We start from the raw sequence: 19,946 nt of genomic DNA on the forward strand, positions 1-19,946 counted from the left end.
TGATGCTTACAGAATATAGCATTGGCTGTTATTATTTTAAAATCCAATCTCTATCTTAACTTTTTCCCAGAATAGGTTTAAATAGCCATGTTACATAATTACACTGTTCTACCATCTAAATACCAACTTTAACATTTCTGCATATATTTAATTCTTGAACTACTTTAATTTATACTTTGCAGTTTTCACACATTATATTTTTAATTGGAAAGAATGTTAGAGATAACCTAGTTTAAGTCCTTGATTTTATAATTGTAGAAACTAGGAACTGGAGATAATACATTTTAGTGACTTAAATCAGGTTACTTATTTAGTCAAAGGCAGTTCCAGAGCAAAGAGTCAGTTTACTAACCTCCTCATAAAAGCTGTTTCTTTAATTTAATCCAGGATTCAATATTGATCCTATTTGGTGCTTCTCTTGTTTCAGCTCCCTCTGCACATTCCACACACAGCTTACCCACAGAAAAGCATTCCCTGCACTTCCTGGATGCCTTCTGTTTTTCTATTCCCTTCCCTTGGAGTGTCTCTTAAGCCCTGAGCATCCTCACAGGCTAGTCTTCTTTGATATGGGCCATGTCTCTCTTGACACAGCCTTCAGTTTCACTCAGAGTGGTCTTCTAGATGAAACTTTCTCTGAATTCCCTCAGGTGAAAAAGGAATGTGTTCTGCCATTCTGTGCATCCACCACACAACTTATCATGCTTTTCACATATCTATTCTATGTCCAGCCAAATGGTAGCCACTAGCTAGCTACATCTGTCTACTGAGCATTTGAAGTGTGTCTACTACAAATTGAGATATACTGTGGGTATAAAACACACATTGTGTTTAATATTTAGTAAAATTATGTAAAATATATCATTAGCATGCTGTACTATCTGTATAAGTTGGGTTAAATGAAATACATATGTTCTTAAAATTGATTTTACCTGTTTCTTTTTTATACTTTCTTTAAGATAGCTACTAGAAAAATTTAAATGACATATGTGGTTTGTTTTATTTTATTATTGGTCAGCACTGCTGTAGACCATAAATTTATTAATGGTCTCTAGAAATGACCCAGACCATGCCCTAGCTGGGTTAGCTCAATGAATAGAGCATCAGACTGCCGGATTGAAGGGTCCCAGGTTCAATTCCAGTCAAGGGCATATATCCAGGTGGCGGGCTTGATCCCCCTATGCAGCCTATCAATGATTCTCTCTCATCATCATTGATGTTTCTATCTCTCACTCCCTCTCCCTTCCTCTCTGAAATCAATAAAAATATATTTAAAAAAGAATAACCAAGGATTTCTATTTTTGTTTACCTGAGACTAGTAATTAGCTGATGGATCACTATCTGTTAGTTGGCGGCCCCCATATCTTACATAGTTTCAGATGTTGCTTGATTTGCTCTATTCACAAAAAGTAAGACATGAAATATAGGTTTGGAGCCCAGGTCTTATGATTTATCCTGCAATTCTTTTATACCACAAATCAATTTCTTATAGTGTGTGGTAACATGTTTCTCTAACTTACATATTCAAAAAATTGAATTGTTTTTATTAAAATGATTGGCCACTTCAAAACAAACCAGTGAGTTGTTAAATTCAAAATGATTTCCATTTCATGCATAGTTTAGCCATGGTCTACATATTAAGCATGAAAAATTATTTTTCATTTAGTGTGTCCCAGGACACAGAAATCAAAATATAAACTAACTTAACCACTTTGGTTTTTTTTTTCCTGACTCATAATATAAAGATAACGAGGATATATTAACCTGTTTGTTAGACTTCTGGTAGGAGTGCTATGTTATATGCTGAAACAAAGGACAGCCCCCATATCCTCTCTCCCTCCTCCCCCCATGCATTGGTTCTTCTATTATTAACATCTTTCATTAGTGTGGTACATTTGCTATACTTGATGAGCCAATGTTAATACATTATTATTAACTGAAGGCCATAGTTACTTTAGGGTGGGTTCACTCCTTTTGTTGTACATTCTGTGAACTAAAAAAAAGAAAAAGTATAATGACATGTATCATACAGGATAGCTTCATTGCCCTAAAATTCAACTGTTCTCCTCACCTTTCTTCTGTCCTTCATCCTTCCTTCTGTCCCATCTGAGCCGCTGACAACCACTAATCATTTTGCTGTATGCATAATTTTGCCTTTTCCAGAATGATATAGTTGAAATCATGCAGTATGTAGCCTTTCCAGATTGACTTCTTTCACTTAGACAATATGCATCTATGTTTCCTGCATAACTGTTGGTGGCTTGATTCTTTTTATTGATGAATTATATCTCATTGTATGAATGTACCACCATTTATCTATTTACCATGTTGAAGGACATATTGATTGCTTTCAAGTTTGGGCAAGTATGACTAAAGTTCCTATAAACATTTACCTATAGGTATGTATGTGTCAATATAAGTTTTTAATTCATTTGGGTAACCACCAAAGAGCAAGATTGCTATACTATCTAATAATAGAGTAATATGCAAATTAGGCATCACTCCACAACAAAAATGGTGGCCCCCATACCCACAAGATGGCGGCGCCCAGTCCCCTCAGCCCTGCTGCTGGAGTGTCTGGCCTGTCCCACCAGCAAACAGAGCACTGAGAGCAGGGCATGGTTGCTTCCTTAGTGCTGCGGCAGCGGGAAGCCACCAGGCCCTGCACACACGGAGCCGGCGGAGGAGCAGTGCATGTCGCTGCGGCGGCGGGAAGCCGCCAGGCCCTGCACACATGGAGCCAGTGGAGGAGCAGGGCCTGTGGCCACGGCAATTGGGAAGCCTCCAGGCCCCGCACACATGGAACCAGTGGAGGAGCAGGGCATGGCGTCTTCCCGATGGTTGCCGCGGTGATTGGGAAGACTCCAGTGCCAGCAGAGCAGGGCATGGCGGCTTCCTGATCTCGGCAGCCAGGAAGCCACCAGGCCCTGCAAAGCCGGGCATGGTGGCTTCCTTAGTGGGGCAGTGGCAGGGAAGTCCCCAGACATGGCAGATAGAGCCCAGACAGCAGGGCTTGGGGGCTTCCTTAGTGGGCAGTGGCGGTGGGAACACCCCCAGGCCCTGCAGACAGAGCCTGGACAACAGGGCATGGGGGCTTCCTTAGTGTGTCCGTGTCTGGGAAGCCCCCAGGCCCGGCAGACAGAGCACACTGCAGGGCACTGGGGCTTCCTTCACATGGCACATGGCGGCAGCAGGCAGAGAGCGACAGCAGGGCATGGGGGCTTCATCTCCATGGCTGCAGGGAAACCTCCAGGCCCTGCAGAGAGCAGAGAACCATGGGGAGTGGGCCTAAGCCATCAGTAGGATATCCTCTGTGAGCTCCTGGATTGTAGAGGGTGCAGGTTGGCCTGAGGGACCCCCGTGCACGAATTTCGTGCACCGGGCCTCTAGTACTATATGATAAGAGTATGTTTAGCTTTATAAAAAAATGTCCAAATTATTTTCCAAAGTGGCTTGATCATTTTGCACTACCGCTAGCAATGAATGAGAGTTTCTGTTACTTCACATCCCCACCAGCATTTACTGTTTTCAGTGTTCTGGATTGTGTTCATACTAATAGGTGCAAATTAGTATCTCACTGTTGTTTTAATTTGTAATTCCCTAATGACATCTGATATTGAGCATCTTTTCGTATGCATATTTGTCATCTCTTTATCTTCTTTTGTGAGTGTCTGGTCAGGAATCTTGCCCATTTTTTGAGCTGTTGTTGCAGTTGTAAGAGTTTTATGGATATTTTAGACTAGTGGCCCAGTGAACAGATTCATGCACATTGAAAGGAAATTAATTAGAAGAAATATTTTAATATCACTATTCCCCCTTTCTCTATAATGGAAGTGTCAGAGATGAAAGAAAAAAATTAAAAAAAAAAAAATTAGTAAAATGTATATTAAAATAATATATAAATTGATTAATAAACAATAACAACATGATAAAACAACAATAAAGACATGATATAAAAACAACACAAACATGATATAAATACAACAAAAACATTATAAAAACAAGAAAAACATGATATAAAAACAACATTGATCAAAACAATGACTGATAAATTGATTAAACTTATTCTAATATCTCCATGTATACCACATTAAGAGTAAAAATACTTTCAGAGTTCTTGATTAATTTCCTTTGTGATGAAGTATTTACAACTTTAACTTTAACATCAGATGCTCTTCGAACTTGAGAGAAAGCAACATATAACTGACCATGTACAAAAACGGGTTCAGGTAGGAATATTCCTACTCTGTCTAGTGATTGTCCTTGTGATTTATTAATCATAATTGCAAATGCTGGCATCACCGGAAACTATCTCTGAATTAATTTAAATGGGATGCCAGTGTCAGATGGGGACAAATCAATTCTTGGAATCAGAACAATCTCTCCTTCCATAGATCCTGTTAATACTTCAGCTTTGATTATGTTAGGTCCCAATCTTTTAATAATAAATCTACTACCATTACAAAGACCCCATTTACTATTAAGATTTCTCAGTAGCATGATAATTTCACCTACTTTCAATTTTAATTTATGACATGGCATTCCTGAAGGAGTAATACTATTAAGAAATTTGATTAGAAAATTTTGCTTTCGGCATCATCCATTGAATCCATGGAATCATCACTCAAATAGGTTGAAAATCTCCATTGAGTATATTCAAAATTTCTTCATTTAATTTATGAATGTGCTCATTTTTCGATCTACAATGACAAATCGAAACACATGCATACCATTGGTGCCAGCGAGAGCTTTATATGTATCGTGCATGTGCAAGTCAATGTTTATTTTTAAACTAGTGGCCTGGTGCATGAAATTTGTGCACATTAAAAGGGAATTAATTAGAGAAAATATTTTAATATTGCTATTTGCCCTTTCTCTATAATAGAAGTGTCAGAGATGAAAGAAAATTAGTAAAATGTATATGAAAGTCTTCCTCCTGTCAGAGTCTGGGGTGTGCCGCGGGACCCAGAGTCAAGTCCCCACCCACCCATGTGTGCCTCAAAATCGTGTGAGACCCAGACCTGGCAGGCCCCAACCACATTGGGCAAGATCCAGACTCAGCTGGCCTCATCTCCGTCAAGCCCCGCTGGGTCGGGGGGGGGGGGGGGGCACAGCCTCAAGTCCCCTGGCCTGATGCCAGGTGGGGGGTGCAGCCTCAGGTCCCCCAGCCCGGGATGAAGGGCATGGCCTGATGTCCCCTGTCCCAGCAACAGTGAGGGAGACGTGCCTTGAGGTCCCTCTTCAAACCCCACCAAGCAGGGGGCATGGACTGAGGTACCCCGTCAAGCCCTGCCTGAGAGGGGGCACAGCCTGTGGTCCCCCATCAAGCCCTGCTGGGTGGGGGGTGTGGCCTGAGGTCCACCAGCCTGGCGCCGGGGTGAGGGGCATGCTTTGAGGTCCCCCGTCAAGCCCTGCCGGGCGGGGATGTGGCCTGAGGTCTCCCGGCCCAGTACGAAGGCGGGGGGCGCAGCCTGAGATCCCCAGTCAAGTCCTGCTGGGCAGGGGGCGGGGCGCAGCCTCAAGTTCCCTGCCCCAGCCTGGCTCCACACAGCCTCAGGTCCCTGCTGATCACTCATTATGGGAACCCTGCCTCTGCTGTGGGCACAGCCATCTTGTGTTACGGGAACCCTGCCTCTGCTGTGGGCACGGCCAACTTGTGTTACGGGAACCCCAACTTTGCTGTGGGTACAACCATCTTGTATTACGGGAACCCCGCCGCCACTGTGAGCGCAGCCATCTTGTGACGGCGTGATAGTTAATTTGCATATTACCTCTTTATTATATAGGATTGCCAGTGCGAGTCATATATACCAGCCCATTGGTCGGATGGTCAGACGGATGGACAGTTGGTCACTTAGCCTTTTATATCTATAGATATGTGTTTTTTTCCTGACCTGTGCATTGTTATTCTCCAAACCGTGTATATTACAGAGCAGAAGTTTTTAATTTCATTAATGTCCAATTTATCAATTTTTTCTTTGATGGTTTGTGCCCTTGGTATTGTGTCTAAAAAGTTACTGCCAAACCTAAATGTACCTAGATTTTCTCATAGACTATCTTCTAGGAGTTTGATCAATTTGCATTTTATATTTAGATTAATCATCCATTTTGAGTTAATTTTTATGAAAGGTATAAAGTCTATAATTAGATTCACTTTTTAATGTGGATAGCCAATTGTTCCAGCACCAATTGTTGAAAAAAACTCTCTCTTCTCCAATGTATTGCCTTTGCTCCTCTTTCAAAGATCAGTTGACTATATTTGTATCATTCTATTTCTGGGCTCTCTACTCTGTTCTATTGATCTATTTGTCTATTCTTTTGTAAAATCACACTGTCTTGACTTCTATAGCTTTATAATGTCTTAAATTTGATAGTATCAGTTCTCCAACTTTATTCTTCTCCTTCAATATTGTATTGGCTATTCTGGGTCATTTGCCTTTCCATAAAAACTTTATAATGTTTGTTGATAGCCACAAAATCTGGCTGCAGTTGAGTATTTTTATTCCCCAAGGTCCATTAGGCTATGGTGAAACATTTTCTCTTGAGTCCAGTCACTGTTAAAAAGAACAGGGTATTCTGGGCTTATTTCACACTGCCTACCTTTTCCCTCCCTCTGCCAGAAGAATGAGGATTTTTTGTCTCTCATTTTTACTGTGAAAGCCTGGTGGAGCTCCTTCAGGTAAAACTCACAAAAGTATAATGGCCCCCCTAATACTGTAATCCTGTGGAGTTTTTAACTCCCATTCTTTTCTTTTCTTTTTTTTTTTAAAAAATATATTTTATTGATTTTTTACAGAGAGGAAGGGAGAGGGATAGAGAGCTAGAAACATCGATGAGAGAGAAACATCGACCAGCTGCCTCCTGCACACCCACCACCGGGGATGTGCCCACAACCAATGTACATGCCCTTGACCGGAATCGAACCTGGGACCTTTCAGTCCACAGACTGACGCTCTATCCACTGAGCCAAACCGGTTTTCAGCAACTCCCATTCTTTTCTACACTGAGTGCCCATCATACCCTAGTAATGGTTCTTAGGTAGATTTTTGCCAATAAGTGCCCGTTCCAACAATTTGTGTTTCTCTGTATTTTATGTGTCTGTCTGTCTCCCCAGTTTGAGGGACAGTGGTATGCTGTGACCTCAATTCTTGGATGAATCTCAGAAGAATTGTTGCTTTTCAGTTTGTTAAGCTTTTTCTTGTGTATGATTAAGAGTAATGGTTTCCAAGCTCCTTACGTATTGAACCAGATGCCAGACATCTCCACATGCATTTTTAAGTCACTCAACTCTTTACTGATTTCTTTTACGCATGGAAACATGAGTATGATAATGAGAATTTATGAACAGGGTTAAAGAAAGTTGATAACAGAAAGTAGAACACATATGAACACCACATATGTAGTTTTATTTGGCTCTCTCTGGGGAGAAATAACAAAAATAACAATACATATTGGGATGTTTTGGGCTTCAGAATAGTATGATTTGAGCCATAGGTAATATTAAAAATACTTTATTGTGTGGTGTCATGGAAGCCAAAAGAATCATTTCTAAAATGTTAAATACCATTCATATGTGTTCACTTTCAATCAGTTTCAGCATAGGATGTGATCAGAAGCTCAATTGAAAGGGCTTAAGGATTGAGTATTATGAATGAAGATAGTATGATGTATTCATGTAGGATATTTTAACTTCTAAAAGAATGACAGCCTAACAATCATGTTTGTGAGCCCCTCCCTTTATGAACATCCTGCTAGAATGCTGAACAGCTAAAACAAGGCTCCTGGTGGAGCCTTAGGAAAGATACTGCCATATATCTGAGGTTAGGAAGTTTCTAGATGAGACACTTGGGGTCAGGTTCACATTGCTTCCCTGGGGAGAAAAGCTGAGGACCCAAAGCCAATGGAGACCTGAGCAAAGACTACACATTTAAAGACTTCTTGGGCCTAAACAACTGGAAAGTACACCTATGTTTTCTGAAGATGTGGAGTAGAGCTGAAACTTCCACCTTGCTTTCCTGCACCGGAACACAAGTTTTAAAGGAATTAGTCTGGATGGGACTGAGCTGGTGGTGAGAATGACTTCCAATTGTGGTATTATACAGGCACCACCTCTCCCTCTCCTGCAACTGAGTGAAAGTGATAATAGGGAAGCCTCCTTCAAATAATTTTAGATATTGTTACCAAATCTTAATTGCTAGGTTCTTTTTTTTATTGATTAAGGTAGTATATATGTGTTCTTATCAGCATGTGGGAGCAGCAGCAGTGGGAGTGGGGCTGCTGGAAGACAGGGAACCAGGGGCAGTGGTGGGAGGCCCAGGCAAAGGCACAGAGGATGGGCTGAGTCCCACCCCTGTGCCTACCACAGCCTCGTGGCCCACAGTTCCTTTCAAGGTGCACAAATTCATGCACTGGGCCCCTGGTAGGTATTAAAAATCTATTGAATAAGTGAGTAATCTGGACAATGGCCAAAATAAATAAATATTTGCTGTTGAATGAAAAAAAATTTTTCATTTTTTTCTTTATTGATTAAGGTATTACATATGTGTCCTTATCCTCCCCATTGCCCCTCCAACCCCCATTCATGCCCTCACTCCCACTGGGTGTCTTTGTCCATTGGTTAGGCTAATATGCATGCATACAAGTCCTTTGGTTGATCTCTCCTCCTTACCCACAACCTCCCCTACCTTCCCTCTGAGGTTTGATGGTCTGATCAATGCTTCTCTGTTTCTGGATCTGTTTTTATTCATCATTTTATGTTGTTCATTATATTCCACAAATGAGTGAGATCATGTTATATTTATCTTTCTCTTATTGGTTTATTTCACTTAGTATAATGCTCTCCAGTTCCATCCATGCTGTTGCAAATGGTAAGAATTCCTTCTTTTTTACTGCAGCATAGTATTCCATTGTGTAGATGTACTACAGTTTTCTAATCCACTCATCTGCTGATGGGCACTTAGACTGTTTCCAAATCTTAGCTATTGGTGAATTGTGCTGCTATGAACATAGGGGTGCACATATCCTTTGTGATTGGTGTTTCTGTTTTCTTGGGATATATTCCTAGAAGTGGGATCATTGGGTCAAATGGGAGTTCCATTTTTAGTTTTTTGATGAAATTCCATACTGTTCTCCACAGTGGCTGCACTAGTCTGCATTCCCACCAGCAGTGCATGAGGGTTCCTTTATCTCTGCATCCTCGCCAGCACTTGTCATTTGTTGATTTGTTGATGATAGACATTCTGACAGGTGTGAGATGGTACCGCATTGTCATTTTGATTTGCATCTCTCAGATGATTAGTGACTTTGAGCATGTTTTCATATGTCTCTTGGCCTTTCTTATGTCTTCTTTCGAAAAGTACCTATTTAGGTCCATTGCCCATTTTTTGATTGGGTTGTTTATCTTCTTCCTTTTGTTAAGTTGTATGAGTTCCCTGTAAATGTTGGAGATTAACCCCTTATCAGTGATAACATTGGCAAATATGTTTTCCCATGCAGTGGGGTTTCTTGTTGTTTTGTTGATGGTTTCTTTTGCTGTGTAGAAGCTTTTTATTTTGATGTAGTCCCATTTGTTTATTTTCTCTTTAGTTTCCATTGCGATAGGATCTGTATCAGTGAATACATTGCTTCAGCATATGTCTGAGATTTTGCTGCATGTGGATTCCTTTAATATTTTTATGGTGCCCATCTTATTTTTAAGTCCTTTATCCATTTTGAGTTTATTTTTGTGTATGGTGTAAGTTGGTGGTCTAGTTTCATTTTTTGTACGTATCTGTCTAATTTCCCTAAGACCATTTATTGAAGAGACTGTCTTGACTCCATTGTATGTTCTTGCCTCCTTGACAAATATTAATTGAGCATAGTGGTTTGAGTAGATTTCTGGGTTCTCTATCCTATTCCATTGGTCTATATGTCTGTTCTTGTGCCAGTACCAGGCAGTTTTGAGAATAGTGGTTTTGCAATACAGCTTGATATCTGGTACTGAGATCCCTCCTACTTTGTTCTTCTTTCTCAGGATTGCAGAAGCCATTCGGGTCTTTTTTTTTATTCCAGATGAATTTTTGGAGAGTTAGTTCTAGGACTGTGAAATATGCTGTTGGTTTTTTAATAAGGAGTGCATTGAATCTATAGATTGCTTTGGGTAATGGACATTTTAATGATGTTGATTCTGCCAATCCATGAACATGGTAGATCATACACCATAACCAAGTAGGATTTATCCCGGGGATGCAAGGATGGTACAATATCTGCAAATCAATAAACGTGATACATCACATAAACAAATTGAGAGATAAAAATCACATAGTCATATCAATTGATGCAGAAAAAGCATTGACAAAATCCAACACCCTTTCTTGGTAAAAACCCTCAGCAAAATGGGAATAGAGGTATCATACCTCAACATAATAAAAGCCTTATATGACAAACCTACAGCTAACATCATGCTCAATGGGCAAAAACTAAAACCACTTCACCTTAGAACAGAAATGAGACAGGGATGCCTGTTTTCACCACTCCTGTTCGACATAGTACTGGAAGTGCTAGCCATTGCAATTAGACAAGAAGAAAAAATAAAAGGTATCCAAATTGGAAAAGAAGATGTAAAACTCTCATTATTCACAGGTGACGTGATATTATACATAGAAAACCCTAAAGACTGCATCAAAAAATTATTAGACTTAATAAATGAATTTGGCAATGTAGCAGGATAGAATTGCTAGGTTCTTGAGTCTTGATCTCATAGCAATGATCACTGAATTCAGTATAAGATCAAACAGGTAAGTTTATTGAAAAGAGCTTGTACACGAGGGAGGCAACCAGAAAAGGAGACATTGAACTCACCAAGGGCTTCTCATGGATCACTTATACAGGGGCCTTGGGGCAGGTGGAGGGCTTGGGAATGAGGAGGAAGTCAGTTGTCCCATGGTTGTCACAGATGTTTTCCATGGTCACTGGACCACCCAAAGAGCCTGCAAAATAATGCTTGTGTGTGTGAGCATTCTGGTTACCATTTAATTGACAAAACAACTATTTTGAAGAATTTGATATTCAGGAACATGTCATCATTATACTTTCTTTCCTTTAAGGATGTGGTAAGGTAGTTCCAACTATGGAATTTTACTGAAAACAGGAGTCAATGTCAGACCTCTAAGATGGTGTTCTTTCAAGTCAAGATGGAGTCTAGATGTTACACTTATACTGTCTTAATATGGGTCCCAGATTTTTCATATATTTTATATAGGCTCATTGGAACAAAGACCACCATATATTCTTCAACCTACAAGTGATTATTATTGAAGAAACTCCAATCATATGATCAACATGGGAGCTGGTAATTCACTCCCATATTTAGTCAGAGAAAAAGAAGATAAAGCAATTATGGGAACAAGACCAAACAGAATAATTAGAACAGATTTTATCCACTGAGTAGAAATTATGGAAGAGGAAGAAGAAAAATTAAAAACCAAGGAGAAAAATAACTCAAAGTGATGCAATGGGTGCTAAAAATACAGTCATGGATCACTTAACAATGGGGATCTGGTTCTGAGAAATGTGTCTTTAGTTCTTTAGGTGATTTTACCAATGTCTGGACACCATAGAGTGCATGTACACAAGCCTAGATGCTATAGTCTACTACATACCTAGGCTATATGGTATAGTCTAGAGCAGTGGTCGGCAAACTCATTAGTCAACAGAGCCAAATATCAACAATACAACGATTGAAATTTCTTTTGAGAGCCAAATTTTTTAAACTTAAACTTCTTCTAACGCCACTTCTTCAAAATAGACTCGCCCAGGCCATGGTATTTTGTGGAAGAGCCACACTCAAGGGGCCAAAGAGCCGCAGTTTGCCAAGCATGGGTCTAGAGCACCTAGGCTACAAACCTGTGCAGCATATTACTGTACTGAGAATAATAGTCAATTGTAATATAAGTATTTTGTATTTAAATATAGCAAAATATAGGAAAGATACAGTAAAAGTATGGAATAAAAGATAAATGTTACAACTCTATAAGGCACTGATCATGAATGGAGCTTGCAGGACTGGAAATTGCTCTGGGTGTGTGAGTAGTTGAGTGAGTAGAAGGCCTAGGACATTACTATATACTACTGTAGACTTTATAAACACTGCCCCACAAGACCTGCCCTTGATTCCTTTCAACATGGTCAGAGATAGAACATTGAAGCTGTCAGTATCTCTTCATAAACAGAGATTTGGGCTGCATTAATTGGAAATATCAAAGAGAAATTGACTGGATAAGGTATAGATTACCATTATAGTCACTATTTGGAGGGAGTGAAAGATGGTCTAATGGAGAGATGTAGAAACATAGGAAATTGTCATGGCAATGTGATTTTGGCTACTACATGTTGGAACAGTGATCACGTTGAGGAACTTTTTGGCATTTTTTTTTAAGAGGATTTTTAACATGGAGAGGGTGTAGAACTGAGGACTCAATATTTTGACTTTGGAAATTTGTTTTTAGTCCCATTGACCCTATCTGATACAGAGGGCTATCTCTAGATTGAATGGATAGAAGAAATAAAACATCTATAGTTTATGTCATTACAACCTGAGAATATTTCCAAAGTACAGAAATAGGCTGGCTCCACACTACCACAAAAACTTTTTCTAAAGTAGCCCTGGCACTTAATACTTGTTAAGGTAGCTCCTGTGGTCCTATGTCCTTATAAAGAACCTTAGGTTCTTAGCAATGAACTAACATCAATGCACTCTGAAGACTACTGAGCTAGCACCTTCTGAATATGCACCAAGGGGAAAACAGGCTCCTCTGTCCTGAAACAGGTCAGTGGTTGACTGACTGGGATGTAGTCTGTGCACTCAAAATTGAGGTGCTGTGAGTGAGAGGGAATCTATGCCAAATCCCACAAATACCGCTGCCCTCAGAGAAAAAAAATTCATTCTGAAACCTCCATTTCTTACAAGAAATTCAGCTCCATTATAATTGTATGGGACCATTGTTGTATGTGCAGTCTGTCATTGGCTAAAATGTCATTTTCATTGTATGACTGTAAACTTTCTAGAACTAAAAATCAGGACTTCTAAAAATGTACAAGTTTAGTAAAAGTGAAAAATACAACAGTCATTATAGAGCATTATATTTGAAATACATAAAAATAAATAAACATGAAATAATGAGAGAAAAATCTTGGAAGAAATGTGTTAATGAAATATATATATATATATATATATAATGCAAGTTATAAATATAAATGCTATGCAAATTATAGGGCATTTCAAAAATAAGGAAATAAACAGATGGGGTGGTTAATTAAAAACCAATTAAGGAATAGAAGAAAGCATCTCTTAAAAGCTTAAGTATTCAGATTTCAAGATGTCACTGAGATTCTAAAAAGATTATTGAAAAAATAAAATCACCTTAATATGGCATAAGAAAATGATTTAAGCTAAGAGTAAATCTCACAAGCTTCTAGACAAATAGAATAAATTACTCATGAAGGAAAAAGTATTATATTTTATCTAAGTAAAATCCAAGGAGGAATATTTTAACCTTATAAAAATGATCAAAAATAAATAAATGAAAGGTCTCAAGATAGGTAAAGAAAAAGTGTTGTAAAATAATATTAGACAAAAATTATTTATATAAATGGATGTTGATAATGTGACTTGGAATTATAATATTCATTTCAAAAAAATTTTGTTGTTTTGTTGCTTTTTTTTTTTTAGTTTAGAGGGCTATGCTGTAATGGGCCACCCTATAATTGGAGAAGTAAATATGGGGTGATTCTGTGTAAACATGTAGTGGTGGATAGAGAAAAGATAAAAACACCATAAAAAGCTCTTCTTGATATAACTGTGCAGAGGCAACCAATTCTAATGTTTGATAGGAGCACACATTTTATTTAATTTTGGTAACTTGACATAAATATATAACATTGACTATGACAATTAAATATATAAGTATATATTCAGCGTTCTGTATACCTAGAAACAACGAAAAAAATATTCCTCTCTAATCTACTTTCAAAAATATCTTCCATGTGGTCATAAATAAAACCTTAAACTAAAAGTTTTCAAAAACTAGGAATTGTATAGCCCATACTCATATACCACAATGCAATAAAACAATAACAACATGTTCATCCTAAAACTTTTCACACCATCAAATTTATTACTGTTTTGAGCTTCTCTCTTATCTTTTTTCTTCCTTCAAACACCAAACCTTTTGAAATTTTATGTACAATGTTTGGATATTTTATTTTAATACTGTTGTACATATATTTTTAAAATTAGGGATATGCATTTAATTTTTCCAATATATTTGTCTTTATTGACTTAGTTTTATCATTTCTTTTTTAATTTGTTGATTAGGTTTCTTCTTGTTCCTTTAATTCTCATGTAAATTTGAAAATTCAATTATACATGTTCATGTATAATTGAAAGTAAGAAAATAAAATAGACAGAGAGACAGAAATTTTTAGATTTAAAGTAATGCCCGATCTGGACAACTTCTAGAAGATAATTTGCATCTTAAAGAGTGAATTCAGTTATCCATCAGTCCCTAACACCTTAGAAAGCCTGTGTGCACAATTTACAGAAGAATGGTTTGATTTCACAACTGAACTCACCTGAATGTCTCTACTATGTTGGTCTTTGGTGGTCTAATAACATGCTTGTTTGCCCCCTTGATGCTGTCTGCCTCATTTAAATGATTTCTGACATGGCCATCAGCTTTCTGGTTATTTCTCATCTGAGAGTCTATACTTCCACTCCAATTTTGCTCCCAGCTGCTTATCCCTCAACCAAAGATCCTGTCTGTTTACTGATTGTACTCACTTTTCTTTATATTTTCCAGCATCCAATTTTTCCTGCTTTTTTGTTGTCCAAAAATTATTTACCAATACCAGAGGACAATTAAATGAGTCTTCATTTAATAATCTTGCTCTTGGTAATTGAGTACAAGTTTATCACGAGGAATGATGATGTCACTATGCCATTAATAGCTGGGGGAAAGTGGTAATAGTTGAAAGACTACAATGGAAGCTACTCATAGCTTCAAGAATAGATACATAACATTATTGTTGAGTCCATGGATGTCACAGTGAACATGAAGAGGTTCAATTGAAACCCAATATTTTGCTTGTCTTAAAAATTTGGTATGCAAAACATTTGCCTTATTATATTAGAAATTGACATTTTTTTCTACTTGTATTTGAAGGTTTTGAATTTTTTTGTGGTAAATGCATCATCTTTGTTTTCAAATATTTTATCTTTTATTCATTGGTATCAATAGGAAGTTGAAACTGCTACTCAAAATCATTCATCCATGTCCTTGTTAAATTGCTTGGGTTAGACACCCTATAAGCTGTAACCTTCATCTTGCTCATTTGAATTGACGAAAACAAGTTGTATGAAAATTAAATGCAAGCAATATTTACATAATGAAAAGAAAATGTGAAAGAAACTGACAACCTTTAGAATTTCAAATGTAAGGATTATTTTACTACACAATCCAAGTTCATGTTTCTCTGAGGACTGAATTTTCAGCACAATAGGTACCCTCAGTGTGGTTCCAAAGAAAGATGATTGTGTCTTACTTTGTCTTTAAACAGCATATGTATATTTTCCTTACTCTTATATGCCATTATGGACAACTTCTTTTTAACAGTAAAATTACTACAACATGCTATCTAGCAAAGCTACAGCAGGCCATTAGTTCTATTTAAAATATGTCTTCCTTCACTTTTTTTTTTTTTTATTTTGGTGTGAGAATTTGGGAAATAATTTAATACATTGGAAAATTGCTTCACTAAGTGTTAACTACTCTAATGTGAAAGTGTTAAATGTCTGAGCTGTTCTTTAACTGTTGGAGAATGGCTGAGGCAGCAGAGAAAATGTGCTTAAGTAATTGCTTTTTCTCTCCTCTATGTTTCTATTTAAACCTCTACTCAGATTTTTCTTTGTGATATTGGCCTGTGGTCAGAATATACAAATACATCATGGCTGAGGGAGATTGCTTGCCCTCTCTGATTCTCAGTGTCTTCATATAGAAAAAAATGGATGTGGGCAAGGTACCTTCCAGCTCTAAATTTCTCAGGCTCATTGACTCCCTTCTCATTCCCAGATAGGTCTGGATGACCATGTGTTACATGTTTGCACCTCCTCTTCCTGCCATCCTTGGTGAGCTCTCAGATAATGAGGATATTGTTAATGTCTGTCTGGATCATATACAAAGATGAGGACATAATTGTTAGAAGATACTATGTGTGATAACAAGTAAGGCTTGCATAGATAAATATACTATGTACTTTTTAAAAATAGTTTTGTTAAGAGAAAGTAAATTATAGAATATGATTAACAAATACCAGTAAGTAACTTCAGATTAAAGAAGATAAAGAAATACCCTGTTTTATTTATAGAACTAGAGACCCGGTATACAGATTCATGCACCAGTGGGGTCCCTCAGCCTGGCCTGTGCCCTCTTGTAATCTGGGACACCTCGTGGGATATTGGACTGCCAGTTTCGGACCAATCCACTCCGGGCCAAAACCGGCAGTCCAACATCTCCCGAGGAATGTAGTAGTGTGTAAAGTGGCAGGTGGCCAGGGAGGAGCCCGAGCCCGGGCCGGGTGCCGTGCCACTCCCTCTTATCCTGGCCCCACCTCACCTGCCGCCCCCTCCCAGTAATGCTGCCACAGAGGCCGAGAGGCTCCCACCGCTACAGCTGCGCTCACCAGCCGTGAGCCCGGCATCTGGCACCCCTCGGTCAGCTGAGCTGCACTCCCGCTGTGGTCAGTGTGCATTGAACATCTGCCCCCTGGTGGTCAGTGTGTATCTGCCCCTGCATTGAGCATCTGCCCCCTGGTGGTCAATGTGCATCATAGCGACCATTCTTTCAGTTGTTTGGTCATTCAGTTGCTTAGGCTTTTATATATATATATATATATAGATATATATATATATATATATATATATATATATGTATACTAGAGGCCCAGTGCACAGATTCATGCACCAGTAGGGTCTCTCAGCCTGGTTTGTGCCCTTTCACAATCCAGGACCCCTCAGGGGATGTAGTAGTGCTCAAAGTGGCAGGCGGCTGGGAGAAGCCCAAGCCCAGGCCTGGCACCACACTGCTCCCACTCACCCCGGCCCCACTGTGTCTGCCTCGGGCTCGCACCCAGTCAGTCCCGATCTGGAGAGGCTTGCACCACATCAGTCCCAATCACAAGAGGCTCACACCACTGCAGCAGCACTCGCCAGCCATGATCCTCGTGTCTAGCACCCGTCAGTTAGCTGAGTAGTGCTCCCACTGTGGGAGCACACTGATCATCAGGGGGCAGCTCCTGCGTTAAGTGTCTGCCCCCTGGTGGTCAGTGTGCATCATAGCAACCAGTTGACGGGTCGCTTAGGCTTTTATATATATACTAGAGGCCTGGTGCACGAAATTCGTGCAAGGTGGGGGTGTCCCTCAGCCCAGCCTGCACCCTCTCCAATCTGGGACCTCCCTCTCACAATCCAGGACTGCTGGCTCCCAACTGCTCACCTGCCTGCCTTCCTGATTGCCCCTAACCACTTCTGTCTGCCAGCCTGATCACCCCCTAACCACTCCCCTGCCAGCCTGATTGATGCCTAACTGCTCCCCTGCCAGCCTGTTTGCCCCTAACTGCCCTTCCCTACAGGCCTGGTCACCCCTAACTGCCCTCTCCTTCAGGCCTGGTCACCCCTAACTGCCCTCCACTGCAGGCCTGGGTCCCCCCAACTGCTCTCCCCTGCAGACCTGGGCCCCCCCAACTGCCCTTCCCTGCAGGCCCAGTCGCCTCCAACTTCCCTCCTCTGCTGGCCTGGTCACCCCTAACTGCCCTTCCCTACAGGCTTGATCGCCCACAACTGCCCTCCCTTGCAGGCCTGGTCCCTCCCAACTGCCCTCCCCTGCTGGTCATCTTGTGGCGACCATCTTGTGTCCACATGGGGGCAGCCATCTTTGACCACATGGGGGCAGCCATCTTGTGTGTTGGAGTGATGGTCAATTTGCATATTACTCTTTTATTAGATAGGATAGATAGATTATATATATTTTTTTAATTTTCATTTTTGTTACATATAATGAAGTCATTCCTCTATTCTCATGACAGTCTAGATAAACACTATTGTTCTGATGTTTACAAAATACATTATTTTCAAATTAGGGAATATATAAACTCAATATTTTCTTTTTTTTTTAGTTTTATTGTTTTTCAGAAGAAAACAAATTGTTGAGGCAGCAGCTTTAGTTAACTGCCTCATTCCATATACTATTTCACAGAAAAATATCCATGACACTTCAAACACATATTTCAGAGTCTTCTTAAAAACATTAACTTTGTGATGTTTCTCAATTCTATATAAAATACAAGTCTAAATGCATACAAACATTCACAGAAAGTGGTCACCACAGCAAAGTTTTTTAAAAAGATATGCTATTTTATCATCAATAATTTATATTGTGCTTGAACACAGAAAGGACAAATACAGGCATGAGACTTTTTCTAAGTTTCTGTGCTTTAGAATCAAGAAATCAGCTCTTTTATCAAATTTTCTTTTAACTTTTGTTCACAAATGCATACACAAATATTTGCTTAAAAATCAAACAAAACATTCATATAGTGTAGCATTCTAGTCTTTACAAACTCTGAGAGATGATTTTCCCATTGTTTAAATATCACAAAGGTATTTTAAAACATAGACATTTTTGTTAAAAGAAACTTCTGTTTATTTCATAAATTATTTTACTTTTACTATCTTCTCATCTTCAATTCTTCAGCCAGATATGCATAGTAACTATATTTCCCTTTTAGGCTGTCACTTTCCTATTGGAGTCTTGTCCTGTCTGATATTTTAACCCAACAACCCATGCTGATGATTAAGCATAGACAATGGCATTCAATGAACTTTATTGATTATTGATTTTTCTTATTGATACTAGATCTAGATAAATTACATTAAATATTTTGGTATCCATTACCTCTTCTTTAAAATTTAATATCTACTTCAGAGTTGTGAGAGCTCCATTGAATGAGAAAATATGACCTACTTTATTTTTAATTTAAATTTTTATTGACCATATATTTTAGTGTATTAGTTTTTTTTAAAATTTATTGTTGACAGTATTACAAATATCCCCCATTCCCTCCCTTCTCCCCCATCACCCAACCCCCAACCCATACCAGGCCTTCCTCACAATACTGTCAGTGTTTATGAGCTATGCATACATGTTATTTGGTTAATCTGTTCTGGTCCCTATACCCTGCTCCCCTCTGAGATCTGTACGCCCTACTTTTAAACTACAAGGCACTACAGAAAGAGTTGGTTCCTTTAATGTGAACATTCAAAGAGGAATGTTACCACATCTTATTAGTATTTTTCTAAATAAGCCCAAGCAATGCCTGCAAGTAGAACCCGATCTGGATTAAGATCCAATTCCTCACAACACAAGCAAATTACAGAGCTTGAATCAACACAAGCAAATTACAGAGCTTCTCTAGATAGTGACTTCCTTATCTATATAACAGGAAATAAAATAATACCTTCATCATGGATTTATTGTAAAGATTAAATGAGAAACTGTAAGTAAAGCACCTGTCCAAGTGTTTGGCTTTAGAGGTACCCCCTGAGTGTTACCAATAATGTAAGGAGGCATGTTATATGTAAAAATCGGTTTCCACTGTACATGTCTGTATGATAAATCCCATAATAGAAGTACACACTGAAATACATGAGAGCACAAGAAAATGGCTACTCACTCAGTCTTCCTCACCTCAGAGAATGATACCATCTTTTACCCAGTTCCTCAAAAAATAAACAAAATATCTGTTAACTTATTTTCTTTATTTTGTTTTCATTTTATAAGCATTGTATTTATTTATTTAATACATTTTTATTGTTGATAGTATTACAGATATCTCCCATCCCTGACCCCCTCACTCCC

At 38.9% G+C, this 19,946-nt stretch overlaps 1 protein-coding gene across 1 annotated transcript in view; it reads left to right on the top strand.

The window, feature by feature from the left end:
* Positions 1 to 19,946, top strand: part of GPC5 (glypican 5) — a 1,351,161-nt gene that overhangs the window by 1,202,773 nt on the left and 128,442 nt on the right. The window lies entirely within an intron of this gene.

This window comes from Eptesicus fuscus, chromosome 8, assembly GCF_027574615.1.
Source record: "Eptesicus fuscus isolate TK198812 chromosome 8, DD_ASM_mEF_20220401, whole genome shotgun sequence".
NCBI lineage: Eukaryota > Metazoa > Chordata > Mammalia > Chiroptera > Vespertilionidae > Eptesicus > Eptesicus fuscus.